Source organism: Heterodontus francisci, chromosome 45, assembly GCF_036365525.1.
Source record: "Heterodontus francisci isolate sHetFra1 chromosome 45, sHetFra1.hap1, whole genome shotgun sequence".
Taxonomy (NCBI): Eukaryota; Metazoa; Chordata; class Chondrichthyes; order Heterodontiformes; family Heterodontidae; genus Heterodontus; species Heterodontus francisci.
This window is the reverse complement of record NC_090415.1, coordinates 10740903-10764206: the sequence shown is the minus strand read 5'-3', so window position 1 is coordinate 10764206 and position 23304 is coordinate 10740903.

Sequence of the window (23304 nt, the reverse complement as noted above, 5' to 3'; positions counted from 1 at the left end):
CAATCTATATTAATGACTTGGATGCAGGGACAGAAGGCACTATAGCCAAATTTGCTGATGACATGAAAACAGGTTAGATAGTAAGTTGCAATAAAGAAATAAGAAATTTACGAATGGATATGGATAGCTTAAGTGAATGGGCCAAAATGTGGCAGATGGAGTTTAACGTGGATAAGTGTGAGGTTATCCATTTTGGTCAGAAGAATAGAAAGTCAAATTATAATCAAAATGGAGAGAAACGTCAGAGTGCTTTGGAACAGAGGCATGTTGGCGTTCTCGTGCGTGAATTGCAGAAAACTGGTATGCAGATGCAGCAGGTATTAGGGAACCCAAATGGAATTTTGGCATTCATTGCGAAAGGAAAAGAGTATAGAAGTAGGGAAGTGTTGCTGCAACTGTACAAGGTATTAGTGAGACAGCACCTGGAGTATTAAGTACAGTTTTGGTCCCCTTACTTGAGGAGGGATGTAGTTGCATTGGAGGCAATTCAGAGGAGGTTCACTAGACTGATTCCAGAGATGAGGGGTTCGTCTTATCAATAAAGATTGAGCAGTTTAGGCCTTTGCTCTTTAGTGTTTAGAAGAATGAGGGGAAATCTAATTGATGTATATAAGATGATTCAGGGATTGACAAAGTAGACAGAGAGGATGTTTCCTCTTGTGAGACAATCTAGAACGAGAGGCCATTTCTTTTCTTTTGGGCCTCCTTATCTCGAGAGACAATGGATACGCGCCTGGAGGTGGTCAGTGGTTTGTGAAGCAGCGCCTGGAGTGGCTATAAAGGCCAATTCTGGAGTGACAGGCTCTTCCACAGGTGCTGCAGAGAAATTTGTTTGTTGGGGCTGTTGCACAGTTGGCTCTCCCCTTGCGCCTCTGTCTTTTTTCCTGCCAACTACTAAGTCTCTTCGACTCACCACAATTTAGCCCTGTCTTTATGGCTGCCCGCCAGCTCTGGCGAATGCTGGCAACTGACTCCCACGACTTGTGATCAATGTCACACGATTTCATGTCGCGTTTGCAGACGTCTTTATAACGGAGACATGGACGGCCGGTGGGTCTGATACCAGTGGCGAGCTCGCTGTACAATGTGTCTTTGGGGATCCTGCCATCTTCCATGCGGCTCACATGGCCAAGCCATCTCAAGCGCCGCTGACTCAGTAGTGTGTATAAGCTGGGGATGTTGGCCGCTTTAAGGACTTCTGTGTTGGAGATATAGTCCTGCCACCTGATGCCAAGTATTTTCCGAAGGCAGCGAAGATGGAATGAATAGTTTCAGAATAAGGGGTAGCAGATTTAAAACAGAAATGAGGAGAAAATACTTCTCTCAAAGGGTCGTGAGACTGTGGAATTCACTACCCCAGAGTGTGGTGGATGACGGGACGTTGAGTAAATTTAAGGAGCGGATGGTCAGATTTTCAATTAATATTGGGTTGAACGGTTATGGAGAACGGGCAGGAAAGTGGAGTTGAGGCCGAAATGAGATCAGCCATGATTGTATTGAATGGCGGAGCAGGTTTGAGGGGCTGAATTGCCTACTCCTGCTCTTAGTTCTTATGTTCTTTTATGTGAGAAACATCTTAGTCTGTATTTTGAAGCCTCAGATATATCTGCGTGTAGCTTGAACTCTGTCCTTGTCAGTTTCTGGTCTGTGAGTCTATCATTGTGGGTTCAATCATTACCCAGAGCTCAGTTTAACTGGTGAAATTTACAGGCTCCATTTTTTTTTTTTGCTCTCTTTAACAAAGATCTTTGCCATTGTTTCTGACTGAGAACTCATTTATCAGTTTAAAGGCTGTGCTTTGGTTAACATAGTTCTCATTGAAAGAAAACTGAAGCTCAGCTATATGGGAGCAGCACATGGATGATGAGAGTATTTTGTCAATTTTATTTTGGAAATTACATTGACAATTAAGGTATCAATGCAGCTGGATGGTATTAGAATTGATACCTGACCTGCAGGAAGGAACCGAGGGCAGCACAATGGCACAGTGGTTAGCACCGCAGCCTCACAGCTCCAGCGACCCGGGTTCAATTCTGGGTACTGCCTGTGTGGAGTTTGGAAGTTCTCCCTGTGTCTGCGTGGGTTTCCTCCGGGTGCTCCGGTTTCCTCCCACAGCTAAAAGACTTGCAGGTTGATAGGTAAATTGGCCATTATAAATTGCCCCTAGTATAGGTAGGTGTTAGGGGAATATAGGGACAGGTGAGGATGTGGTAGAAATATGTAGTGATTAGTATAAATGGGTGGTTAATGGTCAGCACAGACTCGGTGGGCCGAAGGGCCTGTTTCAGTGCTGTATCTCTAAATCTAAAAATCTAAAATCTCAACTGCTTGGAAGGCAGCTTTGGTCAGCATTAAACCACCATCACTCAATGAGTTTGACACATGTAAACATGCACTTTATTCAGTAACATTTATTTTCTATTTTGTGATTACATCTGGTTCCAATTCATCATTTCAGGCTCCAGTACTCTGTGTGAGGTGGGATTAATGTGGTGTATGTCAGTTTCTGCTACTCCCTGTGAGTATGAATATACTTATGTACCAATCAGTCTGTCAAACTGAATATGTGTACGGATAAATTCAGTTTTCATCAGTAACTGGCACTGACAGTGAGCCTGAGATTCATTCAATATCTCTGTCTCTGGTATTGTAAGTGAATTTGTTGTTTATTCTGTGACTCTCATTGTGCTTTTTATTCTCTACTACTCTATGTCAATGAAATTTGCCCTGTGTCCATCAGTTTCATGTACTGTAATTGAGTATGGGATGCATTATATAGCTGTCATTCTCTGATGTGCCAGACAGATTTTTGATCTACAATGGAATACAGGGTTATGGGGGAAGCCAAGAAATTGAAATTAAGACCACAATCAGATCAGCCATAATTTTAATGAATGGAAAGCAGGCAGGGGGGTCAAATGGACGAGTCTTGCTCCTGTTTCTTATGTTATTTATTTCAGAACCTAAGAACATAAGAAATAGGAGTAGGAGAAGGCCATTGCGCCCCTCAAGCCTGCCCCACCATTCAGTAAGATCATGGCTGATCTGCCTCAGACCTCAACTCCTCTTTCATGCTAGCTCCTCATAGCCCTCAACTCCCCAATTTTTCAAAAATCCATCTCCCTGCTCTTTAAATACTTTTAGTAATCTCACCTCCACAACTCTCTGGGGTAGGGAATTCCAGACACTCACTACCCTCTGAGAGAAGAAATTCCTTTGCATCTCAGTTTAAAATGAGTGTCCCCTTATTCTGCAATTATGTCCCATAGTTCGAGATTCCCCCACTCGTGGAAGCATCTACCCTGTCAAGCCCTGTCAGAATCTTATACGTTTCAATAAGGTCACCCCTCATTCTTCTATACTGTAATGAATAAAGGGCTAACCTGTGTAGCCGTTCTTGATAAGTCAACCCCTTCATCTCAGGTAGAAGCCGAGTGAATATCTTTTGAACTGCTTCCAATGCTCGTCTATCCTTTCTTAAATACGGGGATGAAAACTGTACACAGTACTCCATGTGCAGCCTCACCAACACCCTGTACAGTTGTAACAAGACGACCCTATTTATAAACTCCAACCCCCTCGCAATAAAGGTCAAAATTCCATTTGTCTTTTTAATTGCTTGCTGCACCTGAATACTAACATTTGTGTTTCAAGGACAAGAACCCAGATCCCTCTGTGCTGCACTTTTTCGGAGTTTCTCTCCATTTAAATAATCATCTGCCTTTTGATTCTTCCTGTCAAAGTACATGACCTCACACTTTCCTACATTAAACTCCATCTGCCAAGTTTTTGCCCACTGACTAAACCTATCTTTCTCCTTTGCAGATTCCTTACGTCCTCATGACAGCATGTCTTCCCACCTATTTTTGGATAGTCATCAAATGTGGATATATTACACTCTGCCCCCTCCTCCAAGTCATTACTATAGATAGTAAATAATTGAGGGCCCAGGACTGATCCTTGTGGCACTCCACTAGTTAAATCTTTCCAACCTGAAAAAGACCCATTAATCCCAACTCCGTCTTCTGTGTGTCAACCAATCCTCAATCCATGCTAATACATTATTCCCAATACCCAATGAGCTCCTGTCTTGTGCTATAATCATTAATGTAGCTCTTTATCGAATGCCTTCGGGAAATCCAAATACACCACAGCATCCGGTACCAGTTTATCAACTCTGCTTGTTATACCATCAAAGAACTCTGGCAAATTTATCAAACATGATTTCCCTTTCACAAAACCATGTTGACTTGGTTTGATTGCATTAAGCTTTTCTAAATATCCTGCTATTTCTTCCTTCACAATGGACTCCAGCATTTTCCCAATGACAGATGTTAGACTGACTGGCCTATCATTTTCTGCTTTTTTGTCTCCCTCCCTTCGTGAACAGGGGCATCACATTAACGGTTTTCCAATCTGCTAGGACCCTCCTGGAATCCACTGAGATCTGGAATATTTTGACCAATGTTTCCATTACCTCTGCAGCCACTTGGTTTAAAACTCTAGGATGTAGGCCTCAGGTCCTGGCGACTTGTCTGCCTTTAGTCCCATTAGTTTGTCAAGTACTTTGTCCCTCGTTATAGAGACAGTTACAAGATCTTTCTTCCTATTAGGCCCTTGATTATCTGATATCTGTGGGAAGTTTAAACTGTCCTCCACTGTGAAGAGAGATGCAAAATATTGGTTTAAATTATCTGCCATTTCCCTGTTCCCTGTGATCAATTCTACAGTCACATCCTCCAAAGTCCCACACTCCCTTTAGCTACTCTCTTTTTCTATACCCATAGAAGCTCTCACTGTTTGTTTTTATATTTGTTGCCAATTTACTTTCATAATCGTTTTTCTCCCTTTTTTGTCATCCGCTGCTGGTTCCTAAAAAAATTCCCAATCGTCCGGCCTACCACTAATCTTTGCCACTTTGTATGCCTTAGTTTTTGATTGGATACTCTCCTTGACTGAATTTGTTAATCATGGGTGGTTCATCCTTCTCTTTTTGACTGGGATTAATTTTTGCTCAGCATTATGAACTATCTGTTTAAATGCCTGCCACTGCTCATTCACTAACTTTCCCCTTACGCTATTTTCCCAGCCCACTTTAGACAACTCTTTCTTCATACCACTGCAATTGCCTTTTTCAAGTTAAGGACACTGGTTTGAGACCCGAGTTGCTCGCCCTCAAACTGAATTTGAAATTCTACCATGTTGTGATCACTACACACCAGAGGATTCTTAACTACGATATCTCTTATTAATACTACCTTATTACACATTGCTAGATCTAAAATACCCTGTTCCCGGGTAGGTTCTGCAATGTATTACTCTAAGTATCAGTCCCTGATGCATGCTACAAATTTGTCTTCAATGTTACCTCTGCCAATCTGATTTGTCCAGTCAATATGCAGATTAAAATTACCCATAACAATTCTGCCACCCTTCTTACATGGCACCTTTATCTCCCGATTTATACTTTGTCCGACAGTGAGACGACACGTAAGGGACCTATAGTCGAATCCCACCCGTGACTTCTTCCCCTTGCTATTCCTAATTTCCACCCAAACTGATTCTACATCATGATCTATTGCACCTATATCACCACTCACCACTGGACTGATACCTTCCTTTGATAACAAAGCTGTCCTACCTGCTTCTTTTTGTCTATTTTTCCAGAACGTTGAATATTGAGTTTCCAGTCTTGGTCACCCTGCAACTACGTCTCTGTAACAGCTATCAAGTCACATTCATTTATTTCTATCTGTGCCAACAACTCATCTACCTTTTCCCAAATGTTGGGTGCATTCAGTTCAAGAGCCTTAAGCTTTGACTTTTTACCATTATTAGTCATTCTGGTTTGAATTGTTGCTGCACTCTTCTGCTAATATTTTCGGCACCTTCCTGTCACACTTTGATTACCATATGTCTCTTCACTAGCCTGCACCAGTGCTTTCTCATTTCTTTTTGATTTTTTAAACTTCCCTTCAATTGAAACCTTCCCCCCACTAATTACTTTAAAGTCATATCTACAACCCTAGTTATACGATTCAACAGGACACTGGTCCCAGCATGGTTCAAATGAAGCCCATCCCAATGGAACAGCTCTCTCCTTCCCCAGTACTGGTGCCACTGCTGCATGAATTGGAACCCATTACTCACACACCAAACTTTGAGCCACACGTTTACCTCTCCGATCTTATTTACCCTATGCCAATTTGCACATGGCTCAGGTACTAATCCGGAGTGTACTACCTTTGTGGTTCTGTTGTTTAATTTAGCCCCGAGCTGTTCCTTGTACCTCAGCAGAACCTCTTTCAAGTCCTACTTATGGCATTGATATCTATGTGGACCACAACAACTGGATCCTTCCCATCCCACTCCAAGTTCCTCTCCAGTCCAGAAGAGATGTCCTTAATCTTGGCACCATATAGGCAGCACAGCCTTCAGGACTCCCTGCCTTTGCTGCAGAGAACAGTATCTATTCCCCGAACTATACTATCCCCTATTACTAAAGCCCCACTTGAATGGCACTCTGAACCACGGTGCTGTGGTCAGTTTGCTCATCCTCCCTGCAGCCTGTGCCCTCGTCCACATGTGGAGCAACAACCTCATACCTCATGGATAAGGGCTAAGGATAAGGATAATGATATGACTGTGGACCACATTCTGTACCTTTCAGTCTCTGATCCTGTGTGTGAATTTAGGCTTCATTATGAATTTGACAGTCTCCGGTACTGAATGTGTGTTTGGAATTCATTCTCTTTGTGTTTGTCTCTCGGGGAGTATGTACATGTGTGAGAAATTCTGTATCTGCCAGTATCTGTACTGTGCACACATGTTGGACTCATTCAATATATGTAAGTTACTGATACTGTGTCTGTATTTGTGATTCATTCTCGATCTCTGAAGCTCTTGTTCTCTGTTTGAGTGTCGGATTCATTCTGCACCGAGGTGCGTATGTACTGTATGTGAGAGCGGGATCCTGCTCTGTTCATAGAAACATAGAAAATAGGAGCAGGAGAAGGCCCCCAAAGGGCTTGCTTCACCATTTAAATAGGGATCATGGCTACTTGTCGAATTCAGTGCCCTGTTCCTACATTCTCCCCATATCAGTTGATCCCTTTGACATTAAGAAATATATCTATTTCCTTCTTGAATATATCTAATGACTTGGCCTCCACTGCCTTCTGTGGTAGACAACTCCATAGGTTCACCATCCTCTAAGTGAAGAAATTTCTCCTCATCTCAGTTCTAAATTGCATACCCCGTATCCTGAGACTGTGACCCCTGGTTCTGGACTCCCCAGCCATCGGGAACATCCTCCCTGCATTCAGCATGAATCCTGTTAGAATTTTATTGGTTTCTATGAGATCCCCTCTCATTCTTCTAAACCAAAGTAAATGTAGGCCTACTTGACCCAATCTCTCCTCGTACATCAATCCTGCCATCCCAGGAAACAAGGTGAGAACAAAATTCCTCAGATAAAGAGACCAAAACTGCACACAATACAGTGGCATAGTGGTTAGCACCACAGCCTCACAGCTCCAGCGACATGGGTTTGGTTCTGGGTACTGCTTGTGCGGAGTTTGCAAGTTCTTCCTGTGACCATGTGGGTTTCCGCTGGGTGCTCTGATTTTCTCCCACAGCCAAAGACTTGCAGGTTGATAGGTAAATTGGCCATTGTAAATTGCCCCTAGTATAGGTTGGTGGTCGGCAAGGTGGGTAGAGGTAGGGAATATGGCATTAATGTAGGATTAGTGTAAATAGGTGATTGTTGGTCAGATGGGGTAAATGTAGGATTAGTATAAAAATGAGTCGTTGTTGGTCAGCACAGACTCGGTTGCCCAAAGGGCCTGGTTCAATGCTGTATCACTCTATGACTCTAAATACTCCAGATGAGTCTCAACAAGGCCTTGTATAACTGCAGTAAGACATCTGTGCTCCGATACTCAAATACTCTTGCAACGAAGGCCAACATACCATTTTCCTTCCTAATTGCTTGCTGCACCTGAATGCTTGCTTTCAGCGACTGGTGTACAAGGACACCCAGGTCTCGTTGCACCTCCCCCTTTCCCTATCTATCACTATTCAGATAATAATCTGCTTTACTGTTTTAAAACCAAAGTGGATAACTTCACTTTTATCCTATTTTATATTTCATCTGCCACACAGTTGCCAACTCACCCAACTTGTCCAAATCACATTGAAGCCTTTTGCATCCTCCTCACAGCTCACAATCCCCCCCTCCCCCCCCCGCCCCCAAACCCCACCCCCAGCTCTGTGTCATCTGCAAACCTGGAAATGTTACATTTACTTCCCTCACCCAAGTCTGTAAGATATATTGTGAATAGCTGGGGCTCAAGCACAGTTTCCTGCAGTACCCCACTGGACCCTGCATGCCACCCAGAAATATACCCATTTATTCCTGCTCTGTTTCCTGTCTGTCAAGTCTGCTAGTTACATCCTCAAAAAAACTCCAGTGGATTTGTTAAGCATGACTTCTCTTTCGTAAAACTATCACATCCTGTATAATAGACTCCAGCATTTTCCCCACGACTGATGTAAGGTTCACTCGTCTGTAATTCCTTTTTTTTCTCCCTCCTTGTTTTAAATAGTGGGGTTACTTTTTCCACCCTCCAATCTGTACGAACTGCTCCAGAGTCTACAGAATTTTGGAATATCCGGTACTTCATATATATCTCAGGCATTGTGGTGACAACTCTTTGTTTCACACGTTAATGTATCAATATGTGTTTACTTGTGTTTAATTTAAAATATGGATTAACAATGTTTAATTGCTGTAGGTTTTATTCAATTCTTGTTTGTGAGTTGTAGCTTTTTATCCAATTTGTATCTCTGCAAAAGCAATTGTGAATGACAATCTTTCAATTTTAGAGTATGACCTGGCATGTAATGTTAAATTCCATCAGTTTGTAGTAAATGAACTAATCCTGTATGTTTTTGTCTGACCATTAGTGACATGTTTACACTGGTGTGTAATTTGTAGCTCAGTTTATATTGTGGGGTATGTTATTGGGATTCATTCTGTAGCTTTCAATCAGGTACATTTTGTCTGTTCTGTTTAAGATTTGGTATTTGAATTGTAGCCAAGGTGACACAGTGTATTTAAATCAGATAATGTGTGTGTTTTTGGACTGTGAATCATGTATCTACCAGTCAGTTGGAGAGAAATAGAAACAAATTCTATCTCTATGCTCTGTTTGACTATTGGATTGATAATGTGTCTCTTTGGGATCAGTCTGGGTCTGACTACTTCTTTTGTTTGTTACAGTGGAAATGATGACCTGACCGTGTCACTGTGCTTTGTGAGTGATACTGTACCTAATATGTGTTGGAACGAGCTGGAGGTACTTTTCCATCTATTGATGAGTCATGACTTTCATTCTGGTTCCTTCGAGTGTTTGCCTGGCAGATAAAAAAGGTAACTCTTACACTTGAAGAACAGGTGAGTGAGAAGACACAAAAGTGATCAATGTAATATTTTCAATAATAATCATTCTGAGCAATCACAAAAGGAAAGTTCACACATAAGCAGTGTCAGTGTCTGAGTCCACTGCAGTACTCTGCTTCTGTTTCCCAGGTATTTGGAGCAGTTTTACAGCAATTTTGTGACATTCAGAAACAACCCATGCCCCGCACTGCTCAATGACCCGGACGACTCAATGGAGAAGTGACATTTGCACAAGCCAGAGTTCTATTTCCATGTCCAATTGTTCAATGGACAAGAAGTAATAACTGTTTAAAAAAGTGTCCTTAATCTCCTCACCTGATCCTGCAATAGACAGTCTTTGAAAATCTGCCGTGTCTTCATTATTCAGCCATTTTTCCCCCACCATTCATCGAGAGATACAATACCTAAACAAGCCCTTCAACCCATCGAGTCCTTCCTGACCATCAACCACCCATTTATACCAATCCTATATTAATCCCATTTTTCCCTCTCACGTCCCCACTATTCTCCTACAACATACCTACACCAGGGGCATTTTGTTTTAACAATGGCTAATTTGCCTATCAACTTGCAAGTCTTTGGCATGTGGAAGGAAACCAGAGCACCCAGCGGAAACCCATGCAGTCACAGGGAAAACTTGCAAAATCCACACAAGCAGGGTGAAGAACCGGACCAATGTCACTGGAGCTGTGAGGCTGCGGTGCTAGTCACTGTGGCACACTGCCACCAAATTCACTATCCAACAATAAACAGTGAGATATTGAATCCGAACCAGGAACATTCATTACAGTTTGGAGAGAGAAATCAGCAATGATCTTGAAAAGCGAGTTCATCATATTCTGTCTCTCTCTCCCTGTCTAGACACTGCCTGAGAAAGACCTCTCCCTTTCCCCTGGCTCACTCCATGTTCCGGGACCAGTTCCTGCTTCACAGTGCATATTACAAACAGTCCCCCAGTCCTGCTGATTTAGCAGAAGTAGACCATTCAGCCGCTCGAGCTTGCTCCGCTATTCAATTTGTTCATGGCTGATCAATTTCTGAGTTGAATTCCACACTCCCATCTATGCCTGATAATCTTTGATTCCCTTGCCTAACAAGAATCTATCTATCCCTGGCTCAAAAATATTCAATTACCCCACCTCCACCACCTTCTGAGGCAGAGAATTCCAAAGTTGCACAACCCTCGGAGAGAAAAAAATCTCATCTCTGTCCTAAAATGGCGACCCCTAATTCGAAAACAGCACCCCGGAGTTCTGAACTCATCCACAAGAGAAAACATCCTTTCCCCATCCACTTGTCAAGACCATTCAGGATGTTATAAACTTCAATCAAGTCTCCCCTCACTCTACTAAACTCCAGTGAAGAAAAGCCCAGTCTGTCCAACCTTTCCTCATAAGACAACCCACTCATTCCAGGTATCAATCTAATAAACCTCCTGTGAAACGCCTCCAACACATTTACTTCCTTCCTGAAATATGGAGACTAAAACTGCACGCAGTATTCAAGATGTGTTCACACCAATGCCCTGTATAACTGAAGCATAACATTCTTCCATTTATTTTCAATTCCTCTCATGATAAAGGATAGTATTCCATTTTCCTTCTTGATGACTTGCTGTACCTGCATACTAACTTTTCATGACTCATGCACCAGAACACCTAGATCCCTCTGCACCTCGGAATTATGCAGTTGTTCTCCATTTAAGTAATACTTTGTTTTTTTAATCTTCCAGACAAAGTGAACAACTTCACATTTTTTCACATTACACTTCATCTGCCAGATTTCTGACCACTCACTCAACCATCTATCAAGGTCTGCAACCTCCTTATGTCCTCTTCACAACACACTTTCCTACCGATCTGTGTGTCATCTGCAAATTTAACTGCCATGCCATTGCTCCCCTCATCTAGGTTATGGATATAAATTGTAAAAAGTTGTGGGCCCAGCACAGACCCCTGTGTTACTCCACTTATCACATCCTCCCGATCAGAATGTTTTCTGTCAGCCAGCCAATCTTCTATCCATGCTAATTAAGTTACCCACTACACCATGAACTCCTGCTTTGCACAATAACCTTTCATTTGGCACCTTGACAAAGGCCTTCTTGAAAACCAAATACTGTATGTCAATGGGCTCTCCTTCATCCCCAGTGCATTTTCCTCCTTGAAAGAACTCTAATACTTTGGTTAACCATGATTTCCCTTTCACATCGCCATGCTGAACATTTCCAATGACCTTGTGTTTTTCTAAATGCCCAGCTATAGCCTCCTTAATGATCAATTCTAATGCCTTCCCTGAATCAGGGGTCAAGCTAACTGGCCTATAGTAACCCAATTTCTGCCTCCCCACCTTCTTGAATAGAAGGGTTATATTTGCTACTTTCCAGTCTGATGGAACCTTTCTAGAATCTCGCAAATCTTGAAAAAATAACGAGTCAACTATTTCAGCAGCCATAACTTTAAGGACCCGAGGATGAAGCCCATCAGGACCCAGAGACTTGTCAGCCAGCAGCTCCATCAGTTTACTCAGTACCACTTCTCTGGTGATTGTAACTTCACCAAGTTCCTCTCTTCCTTCCACCTCCTGATTTACTGCAATTACTGAAATATTTTGTGTATTCTCTAGTGAAGACAGAAGCCAAATAATTGTTCATTTCAACCACCATTTCCTTATTATCTACTATTAACTCCCCATTCTCATTCTCTAAATGACCAACACTCACTTTACTTACACTTTTCCTTTTTAAAGATACCTCTTGCTATCCGTTTTTACATTTCTAGCTAGTTTGCTGTCATAATCTAATTTATTTTCCCCTGATTAACCTTTCAGTCATTCTCTGCCATTCATTATATTCTGACCAATCATCTGACCTGCCACTCGTCTTTGCACTATTATATGCATTTTCTTTAAGGTTGAGGTTATCATTAACTTCTTTAGTTAACCATGGATGGTGGGTCCTCCCCTTGGAATTTTACTTTACTGAAGGAGTATACTTTGAGTATTCTGAAATATCCCCTTAAATGTCTGCCACTGCTTCTCCATTAATTTATCTCCTAGCCTAGTAACCCAGTTCAATTCAGCTAGCTCAGCTTGCATGCCCACATAGTTGTCCTTATTGAAGTTTAAAATACTAGTCTTAGACCCACTCCTCTCAATTTCAAACTGGATGCAAAATTCAATCATATTGTGGTTGCTGCTACCTCGAGGTCATTAATGAACCCTGTTAAATTACACAATAGAAAATCTAATATAACCCTGGCTGGATGGTTCCAGAATGTACCGCTCGAAGATACTATCTCAAAAAGCATTCTATGAACTCCTCGTCCAGGCTGCTATAACCAATCTGAATTTTCCAGTTGAAATGTTGAACAAAATCCTCATTATTATTTCTATCCCTTTATCACAAGCACCCAAAATTCCTTCTTGTATACTTCACCCTACACTGTCATTATTGCTTGGGGGCCTGTACACAACTCCCACGAGTGACTTCTTTCCCCGACTATTCCTCATCGTCACCCAAACCAATTCTACATCCTGATCTCCTGAAGCAAGGTCATCTCTAACTATTGCACCAATGCCATCTTTGATTAACATTGCAACCCCTTCACCTTTACCTAGCTTCCTATTCTTCTTGAATGCTGTATACCCCTCAATATTCAGGACCCAACCATTGTTATCTTGTAGCCATGTCTCTGTAATGGCTATTATATCACATTGATTTACTTCAATGTGCACTATCTGTTCCTCTACCTTGTTATGAATGCTATGTGCATTCACATACAGAGCCTTATATTTTTGTTATCTTTGTAACCCCTCGTGTTGTCTGTTGGTGTGTTCTTAGGTTTTTTTCTCTCTGTCCCTTCCGTCATTCACTGGTCTTCATTTCCCATATTACTATTCTGCTCTCTTGCCTTGACTCTAACCCTTGATTTGTTACATCTACCCAAGCTTGATCCCTCTGTTTAGTTCAAAGCCCTCTCTATTTCCCTAGTTATGCAGTTTGCCAGAACACTGGTCCAAGCCGTTTCAGGTGCTGACCGTCAGAATGGTACAGCCCCCATTTTCTCCGGTAATGGTGCCAGTGCCCCATGAACTGAACCCCACTTCTCCCACACCAGTCTTTTGGAGTGTAAGTGTCAATGTATACCTCTCAATTCCCTAGTCTACAATTTATCTCTGTCAGTTTCTGATTTTGAGTGTGAGTTTTTCTGTACCTGTTTCGTGTGGGAATCATCTTATTCTGACCCTTTCAGATTTTGATGTGTCTGTGTGTCTGGCTTGTACTTTATTCCCATCAGTTTAGGGTATGTGAGTGTGGATTTGACTGTTAATGTTACATTCTTGGGAATATATATATTAAAAAAAAAGATATGGGGGTTCACATTTCATCTTTGATTGTCTAGAAGGCCAATTTAAGGTTTAACTTGTGCCCTTAAATTTCTAACATGTAGCTGTGGTTTTTAACCTGTCACTGTCACTATCTGTTATAAGAGTAAGGATATCATTCTGGTTTTTAACTGTGGATTTTTCACCACATCTCTACATTGTCTCGGAAGTGAATGTGATCTTCAGTCTGTACATGCCTGTTTCTAACATATGGCTCTGAGGTTTAATTTGTACATGTCATTCCCTGGTATGTGACGGCCAATTCTATTCTGAACCTGTCAGTTTTTGTCTGTGCGGAGTTTGCAAGTTCTCCTTGTGACCGCATGGTTTTCTGCAGGGTGCTCTGGTTTCCTCCCACAGCCAAAGACTTGCAGGTTGATAGGTGAATTGGCCATTGTAAATTCCCTCTAGCGTTGGTAGGAGAATGGTGGGGATGTGGTAGGGAATATGGGGTTAATGTAGGATTGGTATAAATGGGTGGTTGTTGGTCGGCAGAGACTTGGTGGGCCGAAGGGCCTGTTTCAGTGCTGCATCTCTAAATAAATAAAATAAATAAATATATGTAAGTTACTGATACTGTGTCTGTATATTTGATTCATTCCTGATCTGTGAGGCTCTGGCACCCTGGTTGAGTGTAGGATTCACTCTGCATCTATGTGTCTTTGTGCTGTATGTGAGTTGAGATCCTGCTGTATTCAGGACTTAATATATGTCTCAGGCACTGTGTTGTCATCGCTTTGTTTCACACGTTAATGTATCAATATGTGTTTAATTTAAAATATGGATAAACAAAATTTTATTGCTGTAGGTTTTATGCAATTCTTGTTTGAGTTGCAGTTTGGTATCCAATTGTAGCTCTGCAAAAGCAATTATGAATGACGAGCTTTTAATTTTAGAGCATGACCTGATATGTAATGTCAAATTCCATCCGTTTGTAGAAAATGAATTAATCCTATGTGTTTTTGTCTGACCCTGAGTGACATGTTTGGACTGATGTGTAATTTGTAGCTCAGTTTATATTGTGGGGTACGTTATTGGGATTCATTCTGTAGTTTCAGTCAGGTACATTTTGTGTGTTCTACTGAAGATTTGGGAATTGATTTGTAGTCAAGGCAACACAATGTATTTAATTCTGATAATGTGTGTGTTTTTGGACTGTGATTGATGTATCTACCAGTCAGTTGGAGTGAAATAGAAATGAGGACTATCTCTACTGCTCTGTTTGACTATTGAATTGTTAATGCATCTCTTGGAATCAGTGTTGGTCTACTTCTTTTGTTTGTTACACTAAAAATGATAATCTGACCGTGTCACTGTGCTTTGTGAGTGACACTGTACCTACTGTGTATTGGAACGAGCTGGATGCACGTTTCCTTCTGTCGAGGAGTCATGCCTTTCCTTCTGGTTCCTTCAACTGTTTGCCTGCAGAAAAAGAAAGTTAACTTTTATACTTGAATAACAGCTGAGTGAGAAGACAGAAAAGTGATCAATGTAATCTTTTCAATAATAATCATTCTGAACAATCACAAAAGGAAAGTCAACAACACAAGTAGTGTCAGTGTCTGAGTCCACTGCAGTACTGCAGAACTCTGCTTCTACTTGCCAGGTATTTGGAGCGGTTTTATAACAATTTTATGACATTCAAAAACATCCCAAGCCCCGCACTGCTCCATGAATTGGAATACCCGATCGAGTAGTGACATTTGCGTAAGCCAGATTTCTATTTCCGTGTCTCATTGTTCAACGGACAACAAGTAAGCACTGTTTAAAAAAGTGTCTTTAATCTTCTCACCTGGTCCCTTCAAATCTGCCGCATCTTTATTGTTCAGACATTTTTTTTTCTGCTGTTCACTATCCAATAACAATAAATAGTGAGATACTGGATCTGAACCAGGAACATTCATTACTGAAGAAGAGTCACTGACCTGAAGCGTTAACTCTGCTTCTCTCTCCAAAGATGCAGCCAGACCTGCTGAGTTTAGTTTTGTTTAGCTTAGAGATACAGCACTCAAACAGGCCCTTCGGCCCACCGAGTCTGTGCCGACCATCAACCACCCATTTATACTAATCCTACACTGATCCCATATTCCTACCACATCCCCAACTGTCCCTATATTTCCCTACCACCTACCTATACTAGGGGCAATTTATAATGGCCAATTTGCCCACCAACCTGCAAGTCTTTTGGCTTGTGGGAGGAAACCGGAGCACCCGGAGAAAACCCACGCAGACACAGGGAGAACTTGCAAACTCCACACAGACAGTACTCAGAATTGAACCCGGGTCGCTGGAGCTGTGAGGCTGCGGTGCTAACCAGTGCGCCACATTTCTTGTTTTTATTTCAGATTTCCAGCATCCGCAGTATTTTGCTTTTAATTATAACATTCATTACTGTTTGGAGAGAGAAATCAGCAATGATTTTCAATAGTGAGTTCATCATATTCTGTCTCTCTCTCCCTGTCCAGACACTGCCTGAGAAAGACCTCTCCCTTCCCCCCCAGCTCACTCCATGTTCCAGGACCAGTTCCTGCTCCACAATGTACATTACAAACTGTCCCCCACTCCCGCTGAATGTACCCGGTAATCAATGCTAATCTATGAGCACATCGGCAGACACGGGCCCAAATCTGTTGTACTGCTGTGAGCAGATACTGTTTGTTCACTTACCCCAGGCTTGTAATGTCTCCATTTGCAGCTGATTTAAACAATCACAGTGAATGGCGCTCAGAGGCAGAGCTGGGGAATGGGGTGCGCATGCGCTCTTCTCCGCGTTATGACGTCATATTCGAAAGGCCTTTCTCTGCAATAATTCAGCAAATAAACATCAATGGGAACATCCCCCAATGTCTACATTGAAAAGTCAAACATGGGGTTAGGGTGGAGGGAGGGAGGGGAAGTGTGGGGGAACATGGAACAGAGAAAACTGGCAGCTGGTCCCGGTTGTTAAATGTCCTCATGTACACAGTCTTTGCTGTGATTCTCAGGGGTTAGTTGCCGATGCCTAGGTCTGTATCCCTTAAACACTCTGAGCCAGGAGATTCTCGCAGTCCCTGTTGAAAGATTGATGGACGGGAATATTTCCAATCTTTGGCCGAGTCGATCATAACCTGCTGTTCAATCATGTTATTATTCAAAGAATTAATGAGACATTCTGTTCACTACTCAGGCCTTGAACTCGGTTTGAGCAGACCAAAAACTGAAAGGTTCAGCACTTTTCCAGATAGAGCAGGTAAAGCTGGATAGAGGGACTCAGGGTGAATCCTGCACACACAGGATAGAAGCAGTGACAGGTACCCAGGGAGGGGAACTGGTCTCCTTTCTGTTACCTACTCACCCAAAAAGAGACAGTTAGAGACTGATTAAACATCCACCCCACTGCAATTCAGTACTGGAGAAAGACATAGACTCATCTACTCCATCCTTCCTCACTGTATCTGTGACATAGTACAAGGGAAAGTTTTTCAGAGCCCCTCACTCACACACACAGCAACTGACGTGTGTTCAGACCATCAGTATTAGTCTATCACTTAGTCTGAACAGGGGTCTCTCCAAAAACCTGCAAATGCAGAATCCGGAAGCAGCTGTTTTGCTCAGAAATTGGTCATAGCAGGAGAACCCCTGTCTGTGTGTGGAAACATTTTAGATATGTCCACAAATCATCTCTCATTTGGGACGATAGTTTGCAGTTTAGGGAAATTTGTCGGTAACATGTGAAGTTGAGGCTCGATGGCAGCATCCATACCTCCAAACGGGTCATTTACCTGAACCCTTCTAACACCACCTCACCCTCATGTGGCAGAGTCTGCAGATCATGCATTGGATTTATCAGCTATTTCAGAACCCATCAAACTGGAGTGTAAAAAGTCATCCATAATCGCAGGGGACTGTCTGAGATGGAGGAGAATAAATAGGTCAATATGATCATCATCAATAATAATAAAGTGCATAGGGAGGAGAGCGAGAGGAGGGAGATGGAATAGAGAGGGGAAGTGGTGACAGAAAATGTCATTAGAGCATTAGAACATTACAACGCAGTACTGGCCCTTCGGCCCTCAATGTTGCGCCGACCTGTGAAACCATCTGACCTACACTATTCCATTTTCATCCATATGTCTATCCAATGACCACTTAAATGTCCTTCAAGTTGGCGAGTCCACTACTGTTGCAGGCAGGGCGTTCCACGCCCCTACTGCTCTCTGAGTAAAGAAACTACCTCTAACATCTGTCCTATATCTATCACCCCTCAACTTAAAGCAATGTCCCCTCGTGTTTGCCATCACCATCCGAGGAAAAAGACTCTCACTATCCACCCTATCTAACCCTCTGATTATCTTATATGTCTCTATTAAGTCACCTCTCCTCCTCCTTCTCGCAAACGAAAACAACCTCAAGTCCCTCAGCCTTTCCTCGTAATAACTTCCCTCCATACCAGGCAACATCCTAGTAAATCTCCTCTGCACCCTTTCCAAAGCTTCCACATCCTTCCTATAATGCGGTGACCAGAACTGCACGCAATACTCCAGGTGCGGCCACACCCGAGTTTTGTACAGTTGCAGCATGACCTCGTGGCTCCGAAACTCGATCCCCCTACTAATAAAAGCCAACACACCATATGCCTTCTTAACAGCCCTATTAACCTGGGTAGCAACGTTCAAGTATTTATGTACCTGGACACCAAGATCTCTCTGCTCATCTACACTACCAAGAATCTTCCCATTAGCCCAATACTCTGTATTCCTGTTACTCCTTCCAAAGTGAATCACCTCACACTTTTCCGCATTAAACTCCATTTGCCATCTCTCAACCCAGCTCTGCAGCCTATCTATGTCGCTCTGTACCCTACAACATCCTTCGGCACTATCCACAACTCCACCGACCTTCGTGTCATCCACAAATGTACTAACCCACCCTTCTACACCCTCATCCAGGTCATTTATAAAAATGACAAACAGCAGTGGCCCCAAAACAGATCCTTGCGGTACACCACTAGTAACTAAACTCCAGGATGAACATTTGCCATCAACAATCACCCTCTGTCTTCTTTCAGCTAGCTAATTTCTGATCCAAAGCTCTAAATCACCTTCAACCCCATACTTCCGTATTTTCTGCAATAGCCTACCGTGGGGAACCTTATCAAATGCCTTACTGAAATCCATATACACCACATCCACTGCTTTACCCTCATCCACCTGTTTGGTCACCTTCTCAAAAAATTCAATAAGGTTTGTGAGGCACGACCAACCCTTCACAAAACTGTGCTGACTATCGCTAATGAACTTACTCTTTTCAAGATGATTATAAATCCTATCTCTTATAACCTTTTCCAACATTTTACCCACAACCGAAGTAAGGCTCACAGGTCTATAATTACCAGGGCTGTCTCTACTCCCCTTCTTGAACAAGGGAACAACATTTGCTATCCTCCAGTCTTCCGGCACTATTCCTGTCGACAATGACGACATAAAGATCAAGGAGAAAGGCTCTGCAATCTCCTCCCTGGCTTCCCAGAGAATCCTAGGATAAATCCCATCTGACCCAGGGGACTTATCTATTTTCACACTTTCCAAAATTGCTAACACCTCCTCCTTGTGAACCTTAATCCCATCTAGCCTAGTTGTCTGAATCTCAGTATTCTCCTCGACAACATTTTCTTTCTCTACTGTAAAGACTGATGAAAAAACTGTCCTGTGATTATTGGCCAAGATAGACCTAGAAAGTACAAACTCAAGTTCTGTGATCAAGCCAGAAAGTTCATTGGGCTTAACTAAGATAGATAAAGTGAATGCTTAACAACAGCAATAGGTTTGCAGCATCACTCAGCACCGGTTCTTGCTTCTGTGCTTGCTGGGGCGTGGACTTCTCTCTTTCTGCTTCCCTTGCTGTTTTCTTGACCGTAGTCTATCTTCTCCTTCTAAGTGCGATAATGATGTTCCATGGACCCCTCTGTAAGTGCCGACAATGTCCTGTAACACCCTTTCTTTTTACCCTTCTTTGGGTGCAAAGATGTCACCATATTAGCTTTGAATTGTTCGAAGTATCCTAATTGGACCAGGTTGACATCATTGTTTGACCCTAGTTAGTTAATGGTTCAATCTACACACATTACAGATACTTCCTGTTCCTTTCTATTTTAACAAGGATACTAAAGGTCACATTCTTGCTGATGGAAGCCATTTTGATTTTGCAATTCTACAGTGTCCTATTTATCTCATCTCACCCCCTGTAAGGATGCTGTGGTCTTCAACCTATCTCTCCCATTGTTCTTACATATTGGTTTTAACGGACTATAGCCTTGTAATGTCATTTCATAATGAATCAAGCATTAGCTCAAACAGACTGTAATATATTGATGTACATAGCATACAATTAGTCCTATTATTGCAGCTGTCCTTATTATTCACAAAGGTAAAATATGTCATGATCCATCACCCCCACATTGTGGCCCCCTCCTGCTGCATGACTTTTCCTTTATGTCGTGACTCAGTGCATCATCCACACAGACACATCTCTCAACTAGGCATTTTGACATATTTCTGTGAAGATGACAGTCACTGCTTTGCCATCCAGCCTTGACATAGCAGTTGCTGCATAAATGTAAGCCATGGAAATGCTCTAACCTTTACACAGAGTATAGCAGTGTTCAGGTGATACAGAAAATCCAGTGAATTGGGCAGAGACAATCAGTTGATCTCTCAAAGTCTCTTAGTTTTATGCTCCTATCTATACTACTTAATACACAACTATTCTTTTGCACCTGAAAAGCTTGGATAGATGTCTCTGGATTGTGTTCTATAAGTAAGGTGTTGTTCTCCTTAGAGAAATGGAGATTGAGAGGAGGTTTGATAGAGGTGTATATAAGTTAGACAAGGATAACCTGTTCCCATTAGCTGATGGTACAAGGACTAGGAGACACAGACTGATGGTTTACGGCAAGAGATGGAAGGGAATGTGAGGAAGAACTTTTTCTCTTTTACCTGCTGGACCTCGCTGTCCACAAGTGTGGTGGAAGGAGAGACAATCAATGATTTCAATAAGAAACTGGATAAGCACTTGAAGGAAACAAACTTGCTGCAGGGCGACGCTGATCAAGCAAGGAAGTGAATCTGATTGGATGTTGAGAATATTTTGGAAGCTTTCTTTCTGAATTGGCATTGACATTTTAAGCTGCAAAATTCCACAGCACACTTGACCATCAACTTTAAGGGAGAAGAACATAATGTTGAGAATATTTGTCGCCTTCAATTTAGTCATGACTTTTCATTTGTAACATTCTTTGGCAAGGTTGCAGAAATATATTTGACCGCGAGTGGGCATTGCAATGACCGGGAATCTAATCTGGGTCAATTGTTTGGAAGGCAGATATACTCACCACTATACCAGCATCGCTGGCATACATGTAGCTCGTCATTTATACAGTATACACACCAGAGCTCATTGGAACTCAAATGTCATTTCAACCATTTCATTCTGCACCTTAACACCACGTTCATGTTCCCATTGGAGGATAGAATCATGGAATGGTTACAACATCTCCGAGAAACCGACAACATTCTAACAGGACTGGACAGACTAGATGTAGGAAGGATGTTCCTGATGGTGGGGGAGTCCAGGACCAGGGGTGACAGTCTAAAGATAAGGGGTAAGACATTTAGGACTGAGATGAGGAGGGATTTCTTCACCCAGGGAGTGGTGAACCTGTGGAATTCTGCACCACAGAAAAGAGTTGGGGCCAAATTATTAAATAAATTCATAAAAGAGTTTGTACTACTGGATTCGGGCATTTAGATGATAAGATGAAATGCATTTTAATTTACTCTTGTCATATTTGTAAGGCTTTTTTTTACAATTCCACCCTTACACAGTGATTAACACAACCTCACAGCTCCTTCCACCCGGGTTCGGTTCTGGGTACTGCCTGCACGGAGTTTGCAAGTTCTCCCTGTGACCACGTGGGTTTCCGCCAGGTGCTCCGGTTTCCTCTCACAGCCAACGACTTGCAGATTGATAGGTAAATTGGCCATTGTAAATTGCCCCTAGTGCAGGCAGGTGGGGGGAGAATTGAGGGAATGTGGGAATGTGGTAGGGAATATGGGATTAACGTTGATGTGGTTGATGGTCGGCACAGACTGGGTGGGCCGAAGGGCCTCTTTCAGTTCTGTATCTCTCTCTGACTCGATGGACGACAAAGCGTGTCTTTTAGTTCTAAAATGATCGCCGCTTATACGCGGACAAAGCGAGAACAGGGTACTGAGTTTGGGTGATCAGCCATGATCGAATTGACTGGCGGTGCAGGCTCGAAGGGCCGAATGTTTTACTCGTGCTCCAACTTTTCTATGTTTCGATGAAGTTGGTTATTCGTATCGCGGCCGGCTCTCTGCAAGACCAGCTCACCTCCTCCCACCGACCCGCCTTTTCTCCATTGCTCTGCAGTTTTGTTTTATTCTCGATATAATTATCCAATTCTGTTTTCAGGGTCTCGATTGAATCTGCCCCCAACACACTCGATGTTATTCCTCTCCAATTTCAGATATTTACGAAGGAATGGGAATATTCTTGCATGACTCACTTTTAGCCAGTAGATGGCATCAGTCTACAATCATTTGGATCTTGTGATTTGTGTACACACATATCGACCGCAATGGGTCTGCTGCTGCCCGGGGAGTTCTCCAAGCACGCCGCCTTGGCAGGGACAAAAACACTGACGAATTATCCCAGTTCCTTGTAAATCTCCACAATGTACAGAAATAAAACACGAAACGCAACATCTCTTTTAAAATCAGCCGACAGCTTCTTTGAAACAACTGCTCTGAAAAAATAAACTGACCCTGCCCGGAACTGAGTTTGGCATCAGATAACACAACGGCTCTTCAAAGAGACATCAAATTGGCAAAAGATAGAGCTGTTATCTCTTGTTGATTCCAGCACATAAACGTCTCAGAAGGATTTGACCACCCTCTTTACTGTCCACTGATAACTCTCGAAGCAGAGTGACCCAGATTCCTTTGTCTCCATATTGCAGCTGGGAATTTCAGGACCTTACAGTTCTCAGTGTGAGAGCAGTGACACCATTGTATACAAGTCATTTTATCAGAGCAGCTCATTTTAGAACTCAAGACACGCCTTACTGGTAAATAAACGGGAGAATTGTAAAAAAGCCTTACAAATATGGCAAGAGAAAATTAAAAGGCATTCCATCTGATGAGCAGATAAATGCTTGACTCCAGTACAATTCATAGCAACACAAAATAACGCGAACAGTATAACATTACCGTCTCTCAGGCAGTAACCAGCCCTTTCACAGATGAAGTGGGTGACTCTGAAAAGAGCCTTTGGGTTGTCAAATTCAGGTCTGGCAGCTTCACTTGCCCTTCGTGCTCGGAGCGATGGTTTTCTTGGGCAGCAGCACGGCCTGGATATTAGGCAGCACCCCGCCTTGTGCGATGGTCACCCCTCCC